This window comes from Triticum urartu, chromosome 6, assembly GCF_003073215.2.
Source record: "Triticum urartu cultivar G1812 chromosome 6, Tu2.1, whole genome shotgun sequence".
Taxonomy (NCBI): Eukaryota; Viridiplantae; Streptophyta; class Magnoliopsida; order Poales; family Poaceae; genus Triticum; species Triticum urartu.
The window spans coordinates 341,218,015-341,240,766 of record NC_053027.1 but is presented as its reverse complement, the minus strand read 5'-3'; positions in this window follow the sequence as shown (position 1 = coordinate 341,240,766).

The following is a 22,752-nucleotide window of genomic DNA, read 5'->3' as shown; positions in this document are numbered from 1 at the left end:
AGTTCACCATCGCCGTCTTCAACAAGGAGAAGATCTCCCTCGCCGGCCACGAGTACGTCCGCATCCTCCCATTCCTCCCCCTCCCCCGGAGTTCGCCTTTTTTTGGATGTCGCGCTCCAGTGAAATGTCAGACGACGTGTGCATTTTAACCATTTCCTCCACGGGCATCTTGTTCGCAGATATGAGGGTGTGGCCCGTGGCGGCGTCGGCATGCAGAGATCCTCAAAATTCTAAAGATGCAATTCGTTTTCTGTTATCTCTCCCCACCTTCTGAATTTTCTTTATAACCCGTGGACACAGTTTAGTCCTCTGTTTTTGTGAGTTTCTGTCGAGTTTCATTGGATATAAATCTGTTTGAAAACTTACTGTACTATCTTGGCTGTTGGACTTTAGTTTCCAGTCCATTGGTTCATCCCCAATTCGTCGATCCCTGCTACTGAAGGTGAACTATTCGTTTTTTCATTCTATAGAAACAGAGTAGCATATGTTGTTAGTACTTATCCTATTCAGTCTGGTGGCCATGTCGTGCTCTAACAGAGTTTTCTGATGGTGTTTTTGTAGGTTCCAGAGCAGGATCAAGAGAGACTCTTTGGTTTCGGCCCAGAACCTGAGAGACTCTTTGATTGAAGCCAAGTCTAACATTGCCGTTAAGCTTAGCTATTCAAATGTATCCCACTCGAGCTACACCGCCAATCGTCGTTAAGGTTAGCTATTCTCAGGTTTTTTCTGGATGCTTGAATAGTGGGACGTAACTAAGTGCTACAACTACCTGAACTATCTTGATTATAGATATATTTGCATTATTCAATGACTGAAGTATATCCTGATTGATAGGTAGTTCTAATGTTCATACCCAGAATTTATTGAGCTCATTTTAATCTTTCGTTTGCATGTCAATTTAAGTAGGAAGATGACTGTGACCATATAATGGAGAGATCTTGTGAAATTTCAACTAAATATTAAGCCTGATATCAAATAGTTGGAAATGCTTCTCGAATCTTCGTCCAGGCTGATGGCACACTGAACAAGTTATGCCATGTATGACGTCCCATCTTCTTTGATTTTATTTACTTCTTGTGATTGGCCTAATCGTACCTGCGGGACATTCAATTTTGATTTTTCTTTGTGGGGATTCAGTATTTTTATTTAGTTGTGAGGTTAATTTTATTATTGCGCAGACCTCATATTCTTGCGTGCTTGATTCAGTTCTTGACTTGTATCTATTCATTCTTGTGTATTGCTTCTCCCAGAAGGCGCATTTGAAGGAAGAGAAGGTGGCTATTAATAACTTTGAAAGATGAGCTGAGTGACTTTTTTGCTTACATCAGGCATGCTTGAATTTCTATGGAGATACTCCCTCTGTTCCTTAATGTAAGTCTTTTTAGATATTCCAATATAGACTAATACAGAGCAAAATGAGTATCTACACCCTAAAATATGTCTATATTCATCCGTGTGTAGTCCATATTGAAATCTCTAAAAGGACTTATATTTAGGAACGGAGGAAGTACATGGTTAATGCTCTACCGAAGTATGTGCATGCAAGGCACAGTTTTAGATTGGTTTGTACTTTATGGGTAAAGTTGTTGGTTTTCGTGGCATGGCAACCTTCAGATGTTGATGCAAAAGACAAGCGATGCGTTACTTGGTGCAGTTTTCATATGGTCTATTTAATTAGCTTTCGTCTGATGTCGTCATGGTACAAGGCATAATTTTGCCAAATGTATTGCTTGATATACTGGTAGGAAATATAAATACACCTACATGAACTGTTTCAAGCTTTGCTTTGCTTTGCTATGTTCTTAACTTCCAATCTATGTTATTAACTTCCAATAGCATATTACATGAAATATTCATTGCATCTCATTTTGCACCCTGGTCCACTCACCAAAAAAGGGGGCAGCCCACAGTGTTTTTGTAAAGAACGCAATGAAGCAAAGTAGAATCTTGTATTAACTTGTATCAATCTTCTTTTTGCAGTACTTTTGCATGCAGTAATCTTATTTGTGCCTTTGGAAGCGAGGAGATCCAGACTGAAACAAATGCAGCAAGGAAGATATTTACTACAGACAAACATGTGCACTGTAGTTCTGTTGAGAGAGATTAAGTCAGGTGCACATTTGTTTCGGGTAATCTTTTCTTTTGTTGACATGAATTTTGTTTACTATAAACAGATTTGTCCGTAGGATTTGTGGCTGCAACTAGCATATCTGAAAAGCATTTTTTTCTTGCTTCACTAGGAATCTTATGGGAAGTAGTGAAACTATGATTTGGCCCTGGAGGCGTCACCTAACAATTGTGCTTGCCAGGTTAGTTTCTGTTGTCAGGAAGATGACCTTAATGCATTGGTAAGATTTGAGGTTGCTCTCGTCCATAGGTACAGAAAAAGGGTACCAATATTTACATATTCTAGGCTTGCTGACGAATGTCGCACTTTCTTAATCTTCCATATCACCAATATTTGAAATGTTTATTTGATGTGGATGCACCATAGAGTAGTGTTCTTCATTTGATGTTGCTTTTAATTTTCAATGTTCAGTGCAATACAACAGTATGGCTCTTGCTGAGAATTTCAATCTGAAGCTAACTGGTATTGATGTTGTGCAACATCGAACGTTCAAATCTTTAGAATCAATGGACAAAGTAGTTTCTTGTACATACTAGATCGGACAATCCTTTTCTGTTGGAAGTATATTGTTGGATCTTAGATCAAGAGGACGGTATTTTTTTGAAAAGGAGGGCAGCCCCCAGTCTCTGCATCAAAACGAAGAGGACGGTATTGAACTGGTCTTTCATCTAATTTTCTTTTTAAGGAACCAATTTTTTAGCAAAGTTAGTACAATGGGCGAGAAATCAGCTAATTCGTTTTCTTGTTGCTGATAAAGAATGTTTTAGGACAATGTTTGTAGCTAGACTTTGTGCATAGATTTGTACTGTGGATGTGTAGAAGGAACCACATTGTTGGTACCTGAAGGCACACTCTATAAGATTATCTACCCTTTTATTATTTGGTTTGCGCCAAACTATCATACATTCCATTGCTTGGTTGGTCATGTAGGTGACAAGTGATGATCTACTTACTATAAGTCTACTGTAAGTGCATCTAGTGCCACCCCTAGTTGGTTTTGGAGTATTGACGACAAACCTAGTTGAGGGACTAATGTGTTTGTGAGAATTACAGGATAACACAGGTAGAAGTCCCTCATTGATTCGGTTTTACTACCAGAGATGACCCCTAAAAATGTACGAAGACATTGAAGACAATGGTGGTATATGAAGATATTCACATTGAAGACTATGACAAGAGAAGACACTACGTGAAGCCTATGGAACTCGAAGGATTAGATCCTTCATAGTTTTATTTCATTTGCGTTGAGTCATAGGAACCACCGTACTGTTAAGTGGGGTCCAAAAGAACCAGTCAGAATGACTGAAGTGATGCCTAATTCAAATCCTATGTCTTCGAGCGAAGACTATGAGAGCAAATCTTGTCCAGAGTCAGACAAGTCAGCTTTACTTGTAGCCCAAGTAAAGTTGCCATGTGAGTTCAAAATCTGACCGTTGGAACACGTGTCAGTTCCTTAGTGACCCAGGTTCATTTCGGACAAATCAGGTCGGGTTGCTCAGTGGCTATAAATAGTCCACCCCCTACCACCATAAAGGGTTGGCTGCTCAGATTTCAGTGCACGGCTTTTGTCGTTTGAGAGAAACCCACCTCGAAGCCTTTGAGAGAAAATTCCTAGCGAGGAGAAAAGCCCTAACCACCCAGAGCCAGAGTAAATTGGGCATCACTTAAGTCTTCTTGTCTGAGTGATCTGAAGACTTATTACACTTGAGGACTGTGCATCCTCCAGACGGTTAGGCGTCGCGTTCAGAGCATCCAAGAGACATTGTGGATTGCCAGTGAACAAAGTCTGTGAAGGTTTGGGAGTCTACCTTGAAGACTTACCAGAGTGATTGGGCGAGGTCTGTGTGACCTTAGCTCAAGGAGAAAACGGTGAGGACTGGCTGTCCTGAGCTGCGTGTTCAGGACTGTGTGTCCTTTGGTTTAAATACCTAGCCGCTCCAACCAGACGTACAGTTGTCACAGCAACTGGAACTGGTCCAACAAATCATTGTCTTCAACAAGTCACTGGTTTCATCTTCACTTCCTTTTACTTACTGATACTCATTGTGAAGTCATTGCATGCTTGCTATATCTTCTGTCTTCACAACGTGACTGTATGATCTGTTTGGCTTCATAACTTCTTCCTACCTGATCCTTATTACATTGCAGCTCTTTGTCATTGTGCTTTCACTGTATTGAATACTTGACCATGGCTTGCCTAGTGTAATCTAACTTCCGCTGCATAGTGATAGGCATATCTCAATTGTTTGTCTTCATAACTTCCATGTTTTGAAGACTTTCATAAAAATCGCCTATTCACCCCCCCTCTAGTCGATATAACGCACTTTCAATTGGTATCAGAGCAAGGTGCTCCCTTGTTCTGTGTGATTCGGTTTAACCACCTAGAGTTTTAGCTATGTCGACTGCAGGGATAATCAAAGTCTCTGTTGCGTGCCCCGTCTTCGATGGAACTGAATATCCCTACTGGAAGAATAAGATGCGCATGCATCTTGAAGCCATTGACGTCGACCTATGGTATGTCGTCGAGAACGGCGTTCCCAAGGCTGGAGAAGGTGTCACTGCTGCTGATGTCAAGAAGTTCACTCAACTGGACTCTACTGCCAAGAATATCATTTGTGGTCATCTGACCAAGGGACAGTACGGCCGTGTGAGTGCCTTGAAGACATCCAAGCTGGTCTGGGACTGGCTCTCCAAAGTCAATGAAGGCATCTCAACACAGAGAGATCAGAGAATCAGTGTTCTTCGCAACCTCTTCAACCGCTTCAAGCGAAATGACAATGAGAATGTCCAGCACACATTTGACCGACTCACTAACATCACAAATGAGCTTCAAGCCCTCGGCGCCACTGAGATCACCAAACATGAAATCGTCAAGACGCTGCTGAGATCACTTGACAGCTCGTTTGACATTCTAACCCTGATGATTCAAGAACGTCCTGATTTCAAGACACTCGATCCGTCTGACATACTTGAGAGGCTCAACACATATGAGTTTCAGCTTTCTGAGAAAAGAGATATCTACGGTCCAAACTATGGACGAACTCGTGCCTTGAAGGCAAAAGCTGTTTCCTCATCTGAAGAAGAATCTGACAGCAGTTCTGATGATCCTGAAGACATTGGAAGGGAACTTGCAATGCTAGTGAAGAAGTTCCAGAAATTCACCAAGAAGAAAGGCTTCATAAAGTCTTCACGATCAAGCTCAAGGAATGATGAAGCTTCTGCTCATGACTACAAGAAGAAAACATGCCACAAGTGCAAGAAAACTGGACACTTCATCTCTGAGTGTCCACAGTGGGACAATGAGAACAGAAAGAAGAAAAAGAGCAAGGAATATGACTCTGACGACAAGAAGAAGAAGAAATACTCAAAGTCTTCTTCCAAGTCTTCCTCAAAGTCTTCACCACACAACAAGAGCTCATCTGGCAAGGCACGTGCGTTTGTTGGCAAGGAAATGGACTCAGAGGAGGAGTCTGCTTCTGAGGAGGCAGAGGTGGAATCTGAGGAGGAGTCTGATTCTGGCATCGCAAGTCTGGCTACAGCATACGTCGCCAAGTCCATCTTCAACACTGAAGATAATGACTTCATCACCGACACTGATGCAAATGACAAGGACGACTCCACTCCTACCTACTGCTTCATGGCACGCGGTGCCAAGGTAAACACACGCACTACTCACTATCAAACATCCAGTGACGATGATTCTGATTGTGATTCAAAACCCAGCTACAAAACACTTGCTAAAATTGCAACTGAACAACAGAAAGCCATGGAACATATTCAAAAACTATTAGACAGAAGCGATGATCTGTTGGGTGCTGAAATGACTCGATCTGAATCCTTAATTGAAGACATAAAAAATCTTCACGTTAAGTATCAGGAACTTGAAGATCGTCATGATACTCTCTCAACTACTCATGAAAAGCTTTCCTATGATTATCTTCAAAGGAAGCAAGATCTTGAGAAATTGAGAGCGGCTCATGAAGACCTTCAAAAGGAAAACGAGTCACTTCGTGCCGAACAGATCAGTTCCGCTCAGGAAGGATTTGAACCACCATGCCTTAAATGCATTGAGCGTGATAATGCTACTTCTGTTGCTGAATGTTCCACTGCTACTGCTGTTGCAATATCTCCAACTGTTGAAGTGGTAACTAACCCCTTTGCTAAGGATACCACTGCTATTGCTGATGAGAATGCTAGGTTGAAGACATTGCTTGAAACAGGGATGTACAAAAGTCTCAAAGGGCATCAGACATTATGTGATGTCCTCAAGAAGCAGATTCTGAACTGAAACCCTAGGAAAGAGGGTGTTGGGTTCGTGAGGAAAATTAATGTAGATGGCTCTTACTGGAAACCTGAGTAGTACCCCAAAACCACATGGGTTGCTGAAAAGGAATCCTCAGCAGATCCATCCAATCTATCTGGCTTCACTTGTGCTAACCCCATTATCATTGATGAATCCTTTGATGCAAACTATAAACTGTTTAAGAATCAGAATGGTGAAGTGTTTGCCAGGTACATTGGTACTAACTGCAGGAATGGACCGCCTATGAAGAAGATCTGGGTTCTGAAAACATGTTTGGAAAATCTTCCTGTGAATGTCTTCATGACACCTCACATGAAGAAGACAAACCTCAGACCAAAGGCTTCATACGGTGCAAAGGCTTCATACAGACAAAGCACTCACCAGAGTCGCACTAACGCAAATGTTTTACAGGGAAACCATACTCAGGCATATGAATATGAGAACGGTTCATCAAACCGCCATGTTCATATGAACAAGAACTATTCTGCCTATTCTTATGAGTACTATTGTCCACCTGCTAGACTGTTTGCTAGGGTTCCAAAGCCAAAATTCTCAGATGCTGCACTTAGACTTATTGCTTCTAAGCCACCCTTGAAGATGTGGGTGGTTAAGAAAGCTTAAATCTCTTTTGCAGGGAAAGGTCTCCAGCAGAAAACCAAAATCTTCTGATGCTATTGCTGGGGACCTTAAAAATCTTGTGGGGCGCAAGATCAAATGCCCGAATGGCATCACTATGTATTTCGTTCCTGAATCACATGCTACTCTTCCTATTAGTCCTAATCTGGATCTAAGTTTTCATAACCCACTGGTTCGTCAAATGTTTTTGCTTCACAATTCTCTTCGTGAAGCCTATCCCCCTAACTGCACTGTAGGGTACGACGCCAGCATCTTCAGAATGGATTATTGACAGTGGGTGTACAAATCACATGACTGGCAAGAGAAGCCTTCTTATGGACTCAACCTTATGTCCATCTGACAAGAGCCACATCACATTTGCTGACACTGGTAAAAGTAAGGTATTGGGCCTAGGCAGAGTTGCAATCTCAAAGGATCAACACATGGATAAGGTCATGCTTGTTGAATCCCTTGGCTTCAACTTAATGTCTGTCTCAATGCTTTGCGATTTGAACATGGTTGTAATATTTGGAAAATATCGTTGTCTTGTACTAATGGAATCTGACAAGTCTCTAGTGTTTGAAGGGTATCGAAAAGATGATTTGTATGTGGTAGATTTCTCAGCAGGGCCACAGCTTGCAGTATGTCTTCTTGCAAAGGCTTCAGAATGCTGGCTGTGGCATCGGAGGCTTGGGCATGCTGGCATGAGGAACCTCCACACCCTTGCAAAGAAGAAGCATGTCATAGGCATCGAAGGTGTCAAGTTCAAGAAAGATCACTTATGCGGTGCCTGTGAAGCAGGGAAGATGACAAGAGCAAAACATCCTTCGAAGACAATCATGACCACTACTCGACCCTTCGAACTGCTTCACATGGATCTTTTTGATATACTTGGGTGCACATAATCCTTTACAAGACCGAAGTGCAGAATGTCTTCAGACGCTTCGCCAATCGTGTTATGAACAATTATGGCGCCAAGATAAAGCACATCAGAAGTGACAATGGCACTGAATTCAAGAACACTGGTCTTGATACATATCTTGATACGTTGGGCATCACACATGAATTCTCAGCTCCGTACACGCCACAGCAGAATGGCGTCGTCGAACGCAAGAACAGAACACTCATTGAGATGGCCAGAACAATGCTAGATGAATACAAGACTCCAAGAAAATTCTGGCCTGAAGCCATTGACACTGCATGCCATACAATCAACCGTGTTTATCTTCACAAGCTTCTGAATAAGACATCATATGAACTCCTAACTGGCAAGAAGCCAAATGTCAGTTACTTCAGAGTATTTGGCGCAAGATGCTGGATCAAGGACCCACACCACACCTCAAAATTTGCACCAAAAGCACATGAGGGCTTTATGCTTGGATATGGAAAGGATTCGCACTCCTACAGAGTCTTCAATCTCTTTCACTACAAAGTGGTTGAAACAGTGGATGTGCGGTTCGATGAAACCAATGGTTCACAAAGAGAGCAACTGCCAAATGTGCTAGATGAAGTTCCAGCTAGTGAATCAATCAAGCTTATGGGAACTGGAGAGATTGTACCTTCTGAAGCTCATCCCGAAGAAGAACTTATCATCTCAGCACCGGATCCACATGAAGACAATGCTCAGCCTTAAGACATACCTCCCAACGACAACGCAGATCAGCAAGAGCAAAGTCTTCGTCCAGTACATCCTCGTGTTGCCAATGAAGTGCAGATTGGCAGAATAATTGACAGCATCAAAGCACCTGGTCCGTGTTGGAGAACGTTGCAGAAAACAAAAATTTTCCTACTCGTTTCACCAAGATCATCTAGGAGTTCATCTAGCAACGAGTCATCGGATGCATCTACATACCTTTGTAGATGGCGCACGGAAGCGTTCAAAAGAACGGTGATGATGTAGTCGTACTCGACGTGATCCAAATCACCGATGACCAGCGCCGAACGGACGGCACCTCCGCGTTCAACACACGTACGGGACGGGAGACGTCTCCTCCTTCTTGATCCAGCAAGGGGGGAGGAGAGGTTGATGAAGATCCAGCAGCACGACGGCGTGGTGGTGGATGCAGGGCGTCACAGAAGCAGGGCTTCGCCTACACTACGAAAAGGAGACGTAACGGGGAGAGAGGGAGGCGCCAGGGGCTGGGCTCAAATCCCTCCTCTCCCCCCACTATATATAGGGGTGCCATGGGGGAGCGCCGGCCCTAGTAGATGAGATCTACTAGGGGGGCGGGCGGCCTAGGGTGGGAGGCTTCCCCCCCAAGCAAGGTGGCGCCCCCTCTAGGATTTCCCCCAACCCTAGCCACATGGGCCCTTGGGGGGTGGCGCCCCAGCCCACTATGGGCTGGGTTCCATCCTATTTCAGCCCATGGGGCCCTCCGGGATAGGTGGCCCCACCCGGTGGACCCCCGGGACCCTTCCGGTGGTCCCGGTACAATACCGATAACCCCGAAACTCGTCCCGATGCCCGAAATAGCACTTCCTATATATAATTCTTTACCTCCGGACCATTCCGGAACTCCTCGTGACGTCCGGGATCTCATCCGGGACTCCGAACAACATTCGGGTTTCTGCATATACATATCTTCACAACCCTAGCGTCACCGAACCTTAAGTGTGTAGACCCTACGGGTTCGGGAGACAAGCAGACATGACCGAGACGACTCTCCGGTCAATAACCAACAGCGGGATCTGGATACCCATGTTGGCTCCCACATGCTCCACGATGATTTCATCGGATGAACCACGATGTCGAGGATTCAATCAACCCCATATGCAATTCCCTTTGTCAATCGATATGTTACTTGCCCGAGATTCGATCGTCGGTATCCCAATACCTCGTTCAATCTCGTTACCGGCAAGTCACTTTACTCGTACCGTAATGCATGATCCTGTGACCAGGCACTTGGTCACTTTGAGCTCAATATGATGATGCATTACCGAGTGGGCCCAGTGATACCTCTCCGTCATACGGAGTGACAAATCCCAATCTTGATCCATGTCAACCCAACAGACACTTTCGGAGATACCCGTAGTCTACCTTTATAGGTCACCCAGTTACGTTGTGACGTTTGGCATACCCAAAGCACTCCTACGGTATCCGGGAGTTACACGATCTCATGGTCTAAGGAAAAGATACTTTTGACATTGGAAAACTCTAGCAAACGAACTATACGATCTTGTGCTATGTTTAGGATTGGGTCTTGTCCATCACATCATTCTCCTAATGATGTGATCTCGTTATCAATGACATCCAATGTCCATAGTCAGGAAACCATGACTATCAGTTGATCAACGAGCTAGTCAACTAGAGGCTTACTAGGGACATGTTGGTGTCTGTTATTCACACATGTATTACGATTTCCGGATAACACAATTATAGCATGAATAAAGACAATTATCATGAACAAGGAAATATAATAATAATGCTTTTATTATTGCCTCTAGGGCATATTTCCAACAGTCTCCCACTTGCACTAGAGTCAATAATCTAGTTACATTGTGATGAATCGAACACCCATGGAATTCTGGTGTTGATCATGTTTTGCTCTAGGGAGAGGTTTAGTCAACGGATCTGCTATATTCAGGTCCGTATGTACTTTACAAATCTCCATGTCTCCATCTTGAACATTTTCACGAATGGAGTTGAAGCGATGCTTGATGTGCCTTGTCTTCTTGTGAAACCTAGGCTCCTTGGCAAGAGCAATAGCTCCAGTGTTGTCACAGAAGAGCTTGATCGGTCCCGACGCATTGGGTATGACTCCTAGGTCGGTGATGAACTCCTTCACCCATATTGCTTCATGTGCTGCCTCCGAGGCTGCCATGTACTCCGCTTCACATGTAGATCCTGCCACGACGCTTTGCTTGCAACTGCACCAGCTTACTGCCCCACCATTCAAAATATACACGTATCCGGCTTGTGACTTAGAGTCATCCAGATCTGTGTCAAAGCTAGCGTCGACGTAACCCTTTACGACGAGCTCTTCGTCACCTCCATAAACGAGAAACATTTCCTTAGTCCTTTTCAGGTACTTCAGGATATTCTTGACCGCTGTCCAGTGTTCCTTGCCGGGATTACTTTGGTACCTTCCTACCAAACTTACGGCAAGGTTTACATCAGGTCTGGTACACAGCATGGCATACATAATAGAACCTATGGCTGAGGCATAGGGGATGACACTCATCTCTTCTATTTCTTCTGCCGTGGTCGGACATTGAGCTAAGCTCAATTTCATACCTTGCAACACAGGCAAGAACCCCTTCTTAGACTGATCCATATTGAACTTCTTCAATATCTTATCAAGGTATGTGCTTTGTGAAAGACCTATGAGGCGTCTCGATCTATCTCTATAGATTTTGACGCCTAATATATAAGCAGCTTCTCCAAGGTCCTTCATTGAAAAACTCTTATTCAAGTAGGCCTTGATGCTGTCCAAAAGTTCTATATCATTTCCCATCAAAAGTATGTCATCTACATATAGTATGAGAAATGCTACAGAGCTCCCACTCACTTTCTTGTAAATGCAGGCTTCTCCATAAGTCTGCGTGAACCCAAACGCTTTGATCATCTCATCAAAGCGAATGTTCCAACTCCGAGATGCTTGCACCAGCCCATAAATCGAGCGTTGGAGCTTGCACACCTTGTCAGCATTCTTAGGATCGACAAAACCTTCCGGCTGCATCATATACAATTCTTCCTTAAGGAAACCATTAAGGAATGCCGTTTTGACGTCCATTTGCCATATTTCATAATTGTAGAAAGCGGCAATTGCTAACATGATTCGGACGGACTTTAGCTTCGCTACCGGTGAGAAAGTCTCATCGTAGTCAACCCCTTGAACTTGTCGATAACCCTTAGCGACAAGTCGAGCTTTATAGATGGTCACATTACCATCCGCGTCTGTCTTCTTCTTAAAGATCCATTTATTTTCTATGGCTCGCCGTTCAACGGGCAAGTCAGTCAAAGTCCATACTTCGTTTTCATACATGGATCCTATCTCGGATTTCATGGCTTCTAGCCATTTGTCGGAATCCGGTCCCGCCATCGCTTCTTCATAGTTCGAAGGTTCACCGTTGTCCAACAACATGATTTCCAAGACAGGGTTGCTGTACCACTCTGGTGCGGAACGTGTCCTTGTGGACCTTCGAATTTCAGTAGGAGCTTGATCAGAAGTATCTTGATCATTATCATTAACTTCCTCTCTAGTCGGTGCAGGCACCTCAGGAACATTTTCTTGAGTTGCGCCATTTTCCGGTTCAAGAGGTAATACTTCATCAAGCTCTACTTTCCTCCCACTTACTTCTTTCGAGAGAAACTCTTTCTCTAGAAAGGACCCATTCTTGGCAACAAAGATCTTGCCTTCGGATCTGAGGTAGAAGGTGTACCCAACAGTTTCTTTTGGGTATCCTATGAAGACGCATTTTTCCGATTTGGGTTCGAGCTTTTCAGGTTGAAGTTTCTTGACATAAGCATCGCATCCCCAAACTTTCAGAAACGACAACTTAGGTTTCTTACCAAACCATAATTCAAACGGTGTCGTCTCAATGGATTTCGACGGAGCCCTATTTAAAGTGAATGCGGCAGTCTCTAAAGCATAGCCCCAAAAAGATAGCGGTAAATCAGTAAGAGACATCATAGACCGCACCATATCCAATAGAGTGCGATTACGAGGTTCGGACACACCGTTACGCTGAGGTGTTCCAGGCGGCGTGAGTTGTGAAACTATTCCACATTTTCTTAAGTGTGTGCCAAACTCGTGACTCAAGTATTCTCCTCCACGATCTGATCATAGAAACTTGATTTTCCTGTCACGTTGATTTTCAACCTCACTCTGAAATTCCTTGAACTTTTCAAAGGTTTCAGACTTGTGTTTCATTAAGTAGATATACCCATATCTACTTAAATCATCAGTGAGCGTGAGAACATAACGATAGCCACCGCGAGCCTCAACACTCATTGGACCGCACACATCAGTATGTATGATTTCCAATAAGTCGGTTGCTCGCTCCATTGTTCCTGAGAACGGAGTCTTGGTCATCTTACCCATGAGGCATGGTTCACATGTGTCAAATGATTCATAATCAAGAGACTCTAAAAGTCCATCTGCATGGAGCTTCTTCATGCGTTTGACACCTATGTGACCAAGGCGGCAGTGCCACAAGTATGTGGTACTATCATTATCAACTTTACTCCTTTTGGTACTCACACTATGAATATGTGTAGCAATACGCTCGAGATTCATTAAGAATAAACCATTCACCATAGGAGCATGACCATAAAACATATCTCTCATATAAATGGAACAACCATTATTCTCAGATTTAAATGAGTAGCCATCTCGAATTAAACGAGATCCCGATACAATGTTCATGCTCAAAGCTGGCACTAAATAACAGTTATTGAGGTTTAAAACTAATCCCGTAGGTAAATGTAGAGGCAGCGTGCCGACGGCGATCACATCCACCTTGGAACCATTCTCGACGCGCATCGTCACCTCGTCCTTCGCCAGTCTCCGTTTATTCCGCAGCTCCTGCTGTGAGTTACAAATATGAGCAACGGCACCGATATCAAATACCCAGGAGTCACTACGAGTACTGGTAAGGTACACATCAATTACATGTATATCAAATATACCTTTGGTGTTGCCGGCCTTCTTGTCCGCTAAGTATTTAGGGCAGTTCCGCTTCCAGTGACCCTTCCCTTTGCAATAAAAGCACTCAGTCTCGGGCTTGGGTCCATTCTTTGGCTTCTTCCCGGCAGCTTTCTTGCCGGGCGCGGCAACCTCCTTGCCGTCTTTCTTGAAGTTCTTTTTACCCTTGCCTTTCTTGAACTTAGTGGTTTTATTGACCATCAACACTTGATGTTCCTTCTTGACTTCTACCTCCACTGATTTCAGCATAGAGAACAACTCAGGAATGGTCTTTTGCATCCCCTGCATGTTGAAGTTCATCACAAAGCTCTTGTAGCTTGGTGGAAGCGACTGGAGGATTCTGTCAATGACCGCATCATCCGGGAGATTAACTCCCAGCTGAGACAAGCGGTTATGTAACCCAGACATAGTGAGTATGTGCTCACTGACAGAACTATTTTCCTCCATCTTACAGCTGAAGAACTTATCGGAGACTTCATATCTCTCGATCCGGGCATGAGCTTGAAAAACCATTTTCAGCTCTTCGAACATCTCGTATGCTCCATGTCTCTCAAAACGTTTTTGGAGCCCCGGCTCTAAGCTGTAAAGCATGCCGCACTGAACGAGGGAGTAGTCATCAGCACGTGTCTGCCAAGCGTTCATAACGTCTTGGTTCTGTGGGACGGGAGCTTCACCTAGCGGTGCTTGTAGGACATAATCTTTCTTGGCAGCTATGAGGATAATCCTCAGGTTCCGGACCCAGTCCGTATAGTTGCTGCCATCGTCTTTCAGCTTGGTTTTCTCTAGGAACGCGTTGAAGTTGAGGACTACGTTGGCCATTTGATCTACAAGACATATTGCAAAGATTTTAGACTAAGTTCATGATAATTAAGTTCATCTAATCAAATTATTAATGAACTCCCACTTAGATTAGACATCCCTCTAGTCATCTAAGTATTACATGATCCGAGTCAACTAGGCCGTGTCCGATCATCACGTGAGACGGACTAGCCAACGTCGGTGAACATCTTCATGTTGATCGTATCTTCTATACGACTCATGCTCGACCTTTCGGTCTACTGTGTTCCGAGGCCATGTCTATACACATGCTAGGCTCGTCAAGTTAACCCTAAGTGTTTTGCATGTGTAAAACTGTCTTACACCCGTTGTATGTGAACGTAAGGATCCATCACACCCGATCATCACGGCGTGCTTAGAAACGACGAACTTTAGCAACGGTGCACAGTTAGGGGAGAACACTTCTTGATATTGTTATGAGGGATCATCTTATTTACTACCGTCGTTCTAAGTAAACAAGATGCAAAAACATGATAAACATCACATGCAATCAAATAATAAACGTGACATGATATGGCCAATATCACATAGCTCCTTTGGTCTCCATCTTGGGGCTCCATGATCATCTTGTCACCGGCTTGACACCATGATCTCCATCATCGTGTCTCCATGAAGTTGCTCGCCAACTATTACTTCTACTACTATGGCTAACGCGTTTAGCAATAAAGTAAAGTAATTTACATGGCGTCTCTCGATGACACGCAAGTCATATAAAAGAATAAAGACAACTCCTATGGCTCCTGCCGGTTGTCATACTCATCGACATGCAAGTCGTGATTCCTATTACAATAGCATGAACATCTCATACATCACATATAGATCATTCATCATTCATCACAACTTTGGCCATATCATATCACAAACCACTTGCTGCAAAAACAAGTTAGACGTCCTCTAATTGTTGTTGCAAGTTTTACGTGGCCGATTTAGGGTTCTAGCAAGAACGTCTTCTTACCTACGTTAAAGCCACAACGTGATTTGTCAACTTCTATTTACCCTTCATAAGGACCCTGTTCATCGAATCCGCTCCAACTAAAGTGGGAGAGACAGACACCCGCCAGCCACCTTATGCAACTAGTGCATGTTAGTCGGTGGAACCGGTCTCACGTAAGCGTACGTGTAAGGTTGGTCCGGGCCGCTTCATCCCACAATACCGCTGAAGCAAGAAAAGACTAGTAACGGCAAGAAAGTTGACAAATCTACGCCCACAACTAATTGTGTTCTACTCGCGCAAGAAGAACTACGCATAGACCTAGCTCATGATGCCACTGTTGGAGAACGTTGCAGAAAACAAAATTTTTCCTACTCGTTTCACCAAGATCATCTAGGAGTTCATCTAGCAACGAGTCATCGGATGCATCTACATACCTTTGTAGATGGCGCACGGAAGCGTTCAAAAGAACGGTGATGATGTAGTCGTACTCGACGTGATCCAAATCACCGATGACCAGCGCCGAACGGACGGCACCTCCGCGTTCAACACACGTACGGGACGGGAGACGTCTCCTCCTTCTTGATCCAGCAAGGGGGGGAGGAGAGGTTGATGAAGATCCAGCAGCACGACGGCGTGGTGGTGGATGCAGGGCGTCACAGAAGCAGGGCTTCGCCTACACTACGAAAAGGAGACGTAACGGGGAGAGAGGGAGGCGCCAGGGGCTGGGCTCAAATCCCTCCTCTCCCCCCACTATATATAGGGGTGCCATGGGGGAGCGCCGGCCCTAGTAGATGAGATCTACTAGGGGGGCGGCGGCCAAGGGGAGGATTCCCTCCCCCCCAAGGCACCTAGGGGTGCCTTCCACCACATGGACTCTCCCATGGTGGAACCCTAGGCGCATGGGCCCATAGGGGCTGGCGCCCCAGCCCACTATGGGCTGGGTTCCATCCTATTTCAGCCCATGGGGCCCTCCGGGATAGGTGGCCCCACCCGGTGGACCCCCGGGACCCTTCCGGTGGTCCCGGTACAATACCGATAACCCCGAAACTCGTCCCGATGCCCGAAACAGCACTTCCTATATATAATTCTTTACCTCCGGACCATTCCGGAACTCCTCGTGACGTCCGGGATCTCATCCGGGACTCCGAACAACATTCGGGTTTCTGCATATACATATCTTCACAACCCTAGCGTCACCGAACCTTAAGTGTGTAGACCCTACGGGTTTGGGAGACAAGCAGACATGACCGAGACGACTCTCCGGTCAATAACCAACAGCGGGATCTGGATACCCATGTTGGCTCCCACATGCTCCACGATGATTTCATCGGATGAACCACGATGTCGAGGATTCAATCAACCCCATATGCAATTCCCTTTGTCAATCGATATGTTACTTGCCCGAGATTCGATCGTCGGTATCCCAATACCTCGTTCAATCTCGTTACCGGCAAGTCACTTTACTCGTACCGTAATGCATGATCCTGTGACCAGGCACTTGGTCACTTTGAGCTCAATATGATGATGCATTACCGAGTGGGCCCAGTGATACCTCTCCGTCATACGGAGTGACAAATCCCAATCTTGATCCATGTCAACCCAACAGACACTTTCGGAGATACCCGTAGTCTACCTTTATAGTCACCCAGTTACGTTGTGACGTTTGGCATACCCAAAGCACTCCTACGGTATCCGGGAGTTACACGATCTCATGGTCTAAGGAAAAGATACTTTGACATTGGAAAACTCTAGCAAACGAACTATACGATCTTGTGCTATGTTTAGGATTGGGTCTTGTCCATCACATCATTCTCCTAATGATGTGATCTCGTTATCAATGACATCCAATGTCCATAGTCAGGAAACCATGACTATCAGTTGATCAACGAGCTAGTCAACTAGAGGCTTACTAGGGACATGTTGGTGTCTGTTATTCACACATGTATTACGATTTCCGGATAACACAATTATAGCATGAATAAAGACAATTATCATGAACAAGGAAATATAATAATAATGCTTTTATTATTGCCTCTAGGGCATATTTCCAACAGTCCGCTCACTCGTTCAAGGGCAACACAACTGGCAAATTTCTGTGGGCACTTCGCATTCGTCTCAATATCAGAACCCAAGAAAGTTGAAGAAGCCTTTATGGAACCTGAATGGATTCAAGCAATGCAAGAAGAGCTTCAACAGTTTGAGCTGAACAATGTATGGGAATTGGTTAAGCATCCTGATCCACGAAAGCATAACATTATAGGCACCAAATGGATCTACCGCAACAAGCAAGATGAGCATGGTCAAATCGTCAGAAACAAAGCTCGCCTCGTTGCTCAAGGATATACTCAAGTGGAAGGCATTGACTTCAATGAAACATTTGCTCCTGTGGCTAGACTTGAAGCCATACGTATACTGCTAGCCTATGCAAATCATCACAACATAATTCTGTATCAAATGGATGTGAAGAGTGCCTTTCTTAATGGCAAGATTGAAGAAGAAGTGCATGTTGCACAACCACCAGGGTTTGAAGATCCAAAACATCCTGACATGGTATACAAGCTCAATAAGGCACTGTATGGCCTCAAACAAGCCCCTCGGGCCTGGTATGACACACTCAAATACTTCCTGAAGAGCAAAGGCTTCATACCTGGTTCCCTAGATCACACTCTCTTCATGAAGACATATGATGTTGAACTGTTTGTGTGCCAAATATATGTGGATGACATTATCTTCGGCTGCACCAATCAGATGTCTATGATGGGGGAGCTGAAGTTCTTCCTTGGTCTTCAAATACGGCAATAACGCAACGGCATCTTCATATCTCAAGAAAAATATCACAAAGAGTGCCTAAAGAAGTTTGGTATGCAAGACTGCAAAGGCTTCACAACACCAATGCCAGCTAAACATCATCTGAGTCCCGACGACAATGGTAAAGAGTTCGATCAAAAGGTATACCGCTCCATGATTGGTTCTTTGCTTTATTTATGTGCATCTAGGCCAGATATTATGCTTAGTGTTTGCATGTGTGCTCGATTCCAAGCGGCACCAAAGGAGTCGCATCACTTAGCTGTGAAGCGAATTCTTCGATATTTGGCTCACACCCCAACTCTAGGATTATGGTATCCAAAGGGCTCAGAGTTTGATCTGGTTGGATTCTCGGATGCTGATTATGCTGGTGACAAGGTTGATCGGAAGTCTACATCAGGCACATGTCACTTTCTGGGACGATCACTTGTATGTTGGTATTCAAAGAAGCAGAACTGTGTATCCCTCTCCACTACTGAATCTGAATACATTGCTGCTGGATCCTGCTGCGCTCAGCTTCTGTGGATGAAGCAAACTCTCAAGGACTATGGCATTCATCTGAAGCAAGTGCCACTTTACTGCGACAACGAAAGCGCCATCAAGATCGCCAACAACCCAGTTCAGCACTCGAAGACAAAGCACATTGAAATTCGTCATCACTTTCTCAGAGATCATGTTGCAAAGGAAGATATTGGTATCATACACATCAACACTGAAGAGCAATTGGCAGATATCTTCACAGAGCCCTTGGATGAGAAGAGATTTTGCAAGTTACGGTGTGAGCTAAATATCTTGGAATCCTCAAATGTCCTGTGATCAGGCACACATCATAACACTTATGCATATTGATGACTTAGATGTGCAACACACGAAGTAACGTATATCTTCAATCAATGAAGACATACATTCTAAGTGTGAATACATTAATGTGGAATCTGACTTCGGAGCGCCACGATAATTGTGCGCCGTGTCCTGGTCCAATACTTCCTATACGGTGGGTAACGCCACCACCAAACGTTCCATATTGAAGTGTTTCACTCATGGCGTTACCTTGCAATGTCTTCACATTTGGTTTGGCTTCAATCTCAACATGTCTTCGTGATTATCTTCACTACGTTGATTATATAGATATATATATATACTAGTGTTCTGTCCTCTACAGCATTCACTTATAGCTATGTCGTCTTGTTTGAATCTTTTGAACTAAGTGAATGTGATCGGACCCTAACCTCTCTATGCTTTCTATCTCAAATTCTATCTCTCCAAGTCATATGCATTCTATTGAAACTGTCGAATGTCTTCTCTGCATCCTTGTCAGCTGAAGACACAGAGACAAACTTTAAAACCGTTTTCAATGCTCATTAATCTACAAGAAATCCGGAGAAGTAGGAACGACCACCCGACAATCCAGGCGCGCGTGGGATGTGGAACTGTCCCCGAGATTCCGCATGATGGCCACGTGCTGTTCAGATGCGAACCGCCAGGGGCACCTGTGTAATAGCGCAGTGCAGCCCCTGCAACTATAAATACACACTCACCGCGGTCATTATCTCCTTCTTCCTCCCTCGAACGAACCCTAGCGCCACCGCTAGCTCTCGACGACGCCGGCGACGAAGCGCTTCACTGCCGCAACCTCTCCGATGTCGTTTTCACGCCGACGGCGGAGAGAGCCGACCGCGGACATCGTTCTCTCTGCCGTCGCCGTAGGTGTCTTCCGTCGCCAAGTTAGGGCACGGAGGATTGAACTGCTCGGCCTCATCTCTCACTCCGTCTAGCAGTTCTAAGTGTGGTAAATAAATCTTATTTTTACAGCCTCTTTTGATCCTATAGTTCGGTCACTTTCTGCCATAAGAAGTTTCTATTCACACAAGTTAGATCTCTCTCAGTCTGCATCTCATAACTTGCCTAGTATATTCACTTGTGATTCATGAAGTAGTTAGATTCCTCACTTGTACTGATCTGTGGATTCGTACAAATCTGGAACCGACTTCTTCTCTATGAGTGAATGTCTTCGCACGCTGAGGTCAATGTCTTCTAAACCGATTTATCTTCAAAATCTTCTGAGAATGCATATGACCTCTTCCCCTTCCCTCGCACCTTAATGCTGTCACAGGTACATGTCCGTGGGAGAATCCTTTGGTTCTCATAGTCTGCATTCATTTGCATAATTCTTACAGCATCACATCAACTCTCCTCAAGCCAGTTCCTGTTGGTCAAGAAAAAGGAAGCCTTTGAAGCCTTTGAATATCTTGGAGCCTTCCAAGTTAAGATTTATGGCTTCAGAAACAGCAGCAAGGAAGGGGGGCAGACAGAGACATGGAGAAACATCCAAAGATCTGCCTGATGAATTGGCAGACATGTACAAAACAGACCCTGAAGAGAACTATGGTCAGCGCAAGACTCGAATCCAATGGATTCGAAGATATTGGGCAGAACAATGGTTCTACTATCGCTTCGTCACTCAGGAGTATGCAGAGAAGTGCGCCATCAAGAGACCGTGGGGAGACGTACTATACAAAAATCTCGTACCCAGGTCCAGAGACGAAGCCATTGCTCAAGGCTTCTACCCATGCATGGTCCGAGGACCACAGCCAGCTGAAGCACATCCGTCATCACTCCTCTGGTGTCGCGATGACAATCTATTCAAGCGCAACTTCCAGTTTGCTCAGAACTCTGTGAAGCAAAATAAGAAGAAGTTGGGATTAGACTTCAACCCTGGTCCCTCCACACCAAGGGCAGATGGCACACGTGACGCCGAACCCAATATCATCGGTCCGTATGCAAATCTTGCAGGCCTCATCACCCGCATCCTAGTCCAAGGGACTGCCGTGAATGACCCTCCAGCGGACACTGAGTCTGATGACGCGCCTGCTGCGCCGAAGCCAAAGCAGATGAAGAAGCCAAGAGCTTCAAAGCCGGCCCCTTCACCCAAAATCTCAAGGGCGAAGCCATTGGCAACTGCACCTCCTGAAGCTAGTGTGCAGTCTGAAGACTTGTCACGAGTCTCCAAGCCCCAGAAGGTCAAGAAGCCTCAGCCACACACAGGCAAAGAGCTCACAGCTGCTGCCATTCTGCGCAGCGAAACCATTGATCTGTCAAGCGATGAAGATCTTGGAGATGATGCTCTTGAGCAGCTCATCAAGAGCAAGGAAGAAGCTGAAATCTTCAATAATCTGCCTCTGTTTGATGTCGCCATCATCCACAACTTCATCGATGAATGGTTTGCCTCACCGAACATAAGCTTCGATGATCTGCAGCTGCCCATAGGCCTCAGCGTCGCCTTCCAAGGCGCTATTGCTTCAGAACTTGCAATTGCTCAACACGTTGTTGAACTGAAGCAGAAAATTGATTTTGAAAAGGCTCAGTTCAAGAAGCACATGGCCAAGCTCAGCGTCCAAGAAGTGAAGAACTTCAAGATCATGTTGCACGAGCTAAAGGAAAACTTTCTCAAGAAGCGTGCAGAAGCTCAGGGTTCCCGTGAGCGAATGAAGACTCTGGCAGACAAATGTGTGCAGGCCTACAATGAGGCCGAGAAGCGCAAGGCACTTGGGTGTCCTGGCATCGACCCCAGGATGGCCGCGAAGAAGAAGAAGAAGCCTGCTGTAGCTGAACCAGAGGCACCAAGACAAGAAGCTGTTCCGATTGTCTTCCCTACTGCTACGACTGGCTCGAAGCCAAAGAGCCGGTCAACCGCTTCAGAGCTCAAGAAGACACGGACTGCAGAGGCTGAAGCTAGGAAGAGGAAACACTCTGAAGTCTCTCCTTCTGATCCCACCAAGAAGAAGCGCAAGATCAAGAAAGCTCGGGCTGCTCCCACAGAGCCCTTGATAGTTGAACCCCTCTCTGTCATCTATCCTGACGCAGAACGTCAGCTGACAGTTCATGAGCCTGCTCCCTCAGAGGCTCCTGAAGCTGAAGACATTCCAGCAGCCGACCCCAACGCTGCTGAAGACATTGGTCACCAAGACAATGTACAAGATGATGCAGCCCTTCCTCAGCTTGAGACAAGTGAACTAATCAGCATTGGTCGTCCATTGACGCCAATCGCACAAGATGCATCGTGGGCAGATCGCCCACAAGAGGAAGACAATGAGGCCCAGCCCACTTCAACTCCACAGGCGTCGTCTGCATTCTGCAGGCTTCGCAAAGGTCCAAGGCCTCAAGCTTCGGCTGAAGATACTTCGGCTGCATCAGCCGAAGAGCATGAAGAAGTACCACAAGCTCCAACTCCCCCGCTCCAACAAGAAGCCGTTCTCCAGGAGAACATGCCTGAGTCTGACCCTCCAGCTAGTCAAGTGGAGGCTGAAAATGTTGAGGCTGCCACAATCAACACCGAAGCCAATGTGGAGCCCTCCCCAACAACAGCTTCAGAAGACACTGAAGCTACTGCTCCTGACACTTCTATGCCTGAGTCTGCTGCCGGTCCCCAATTCAACTATCATGTTGCGCACAGGCCTCGGGTCCAGAAGCCGATCCCAAGACT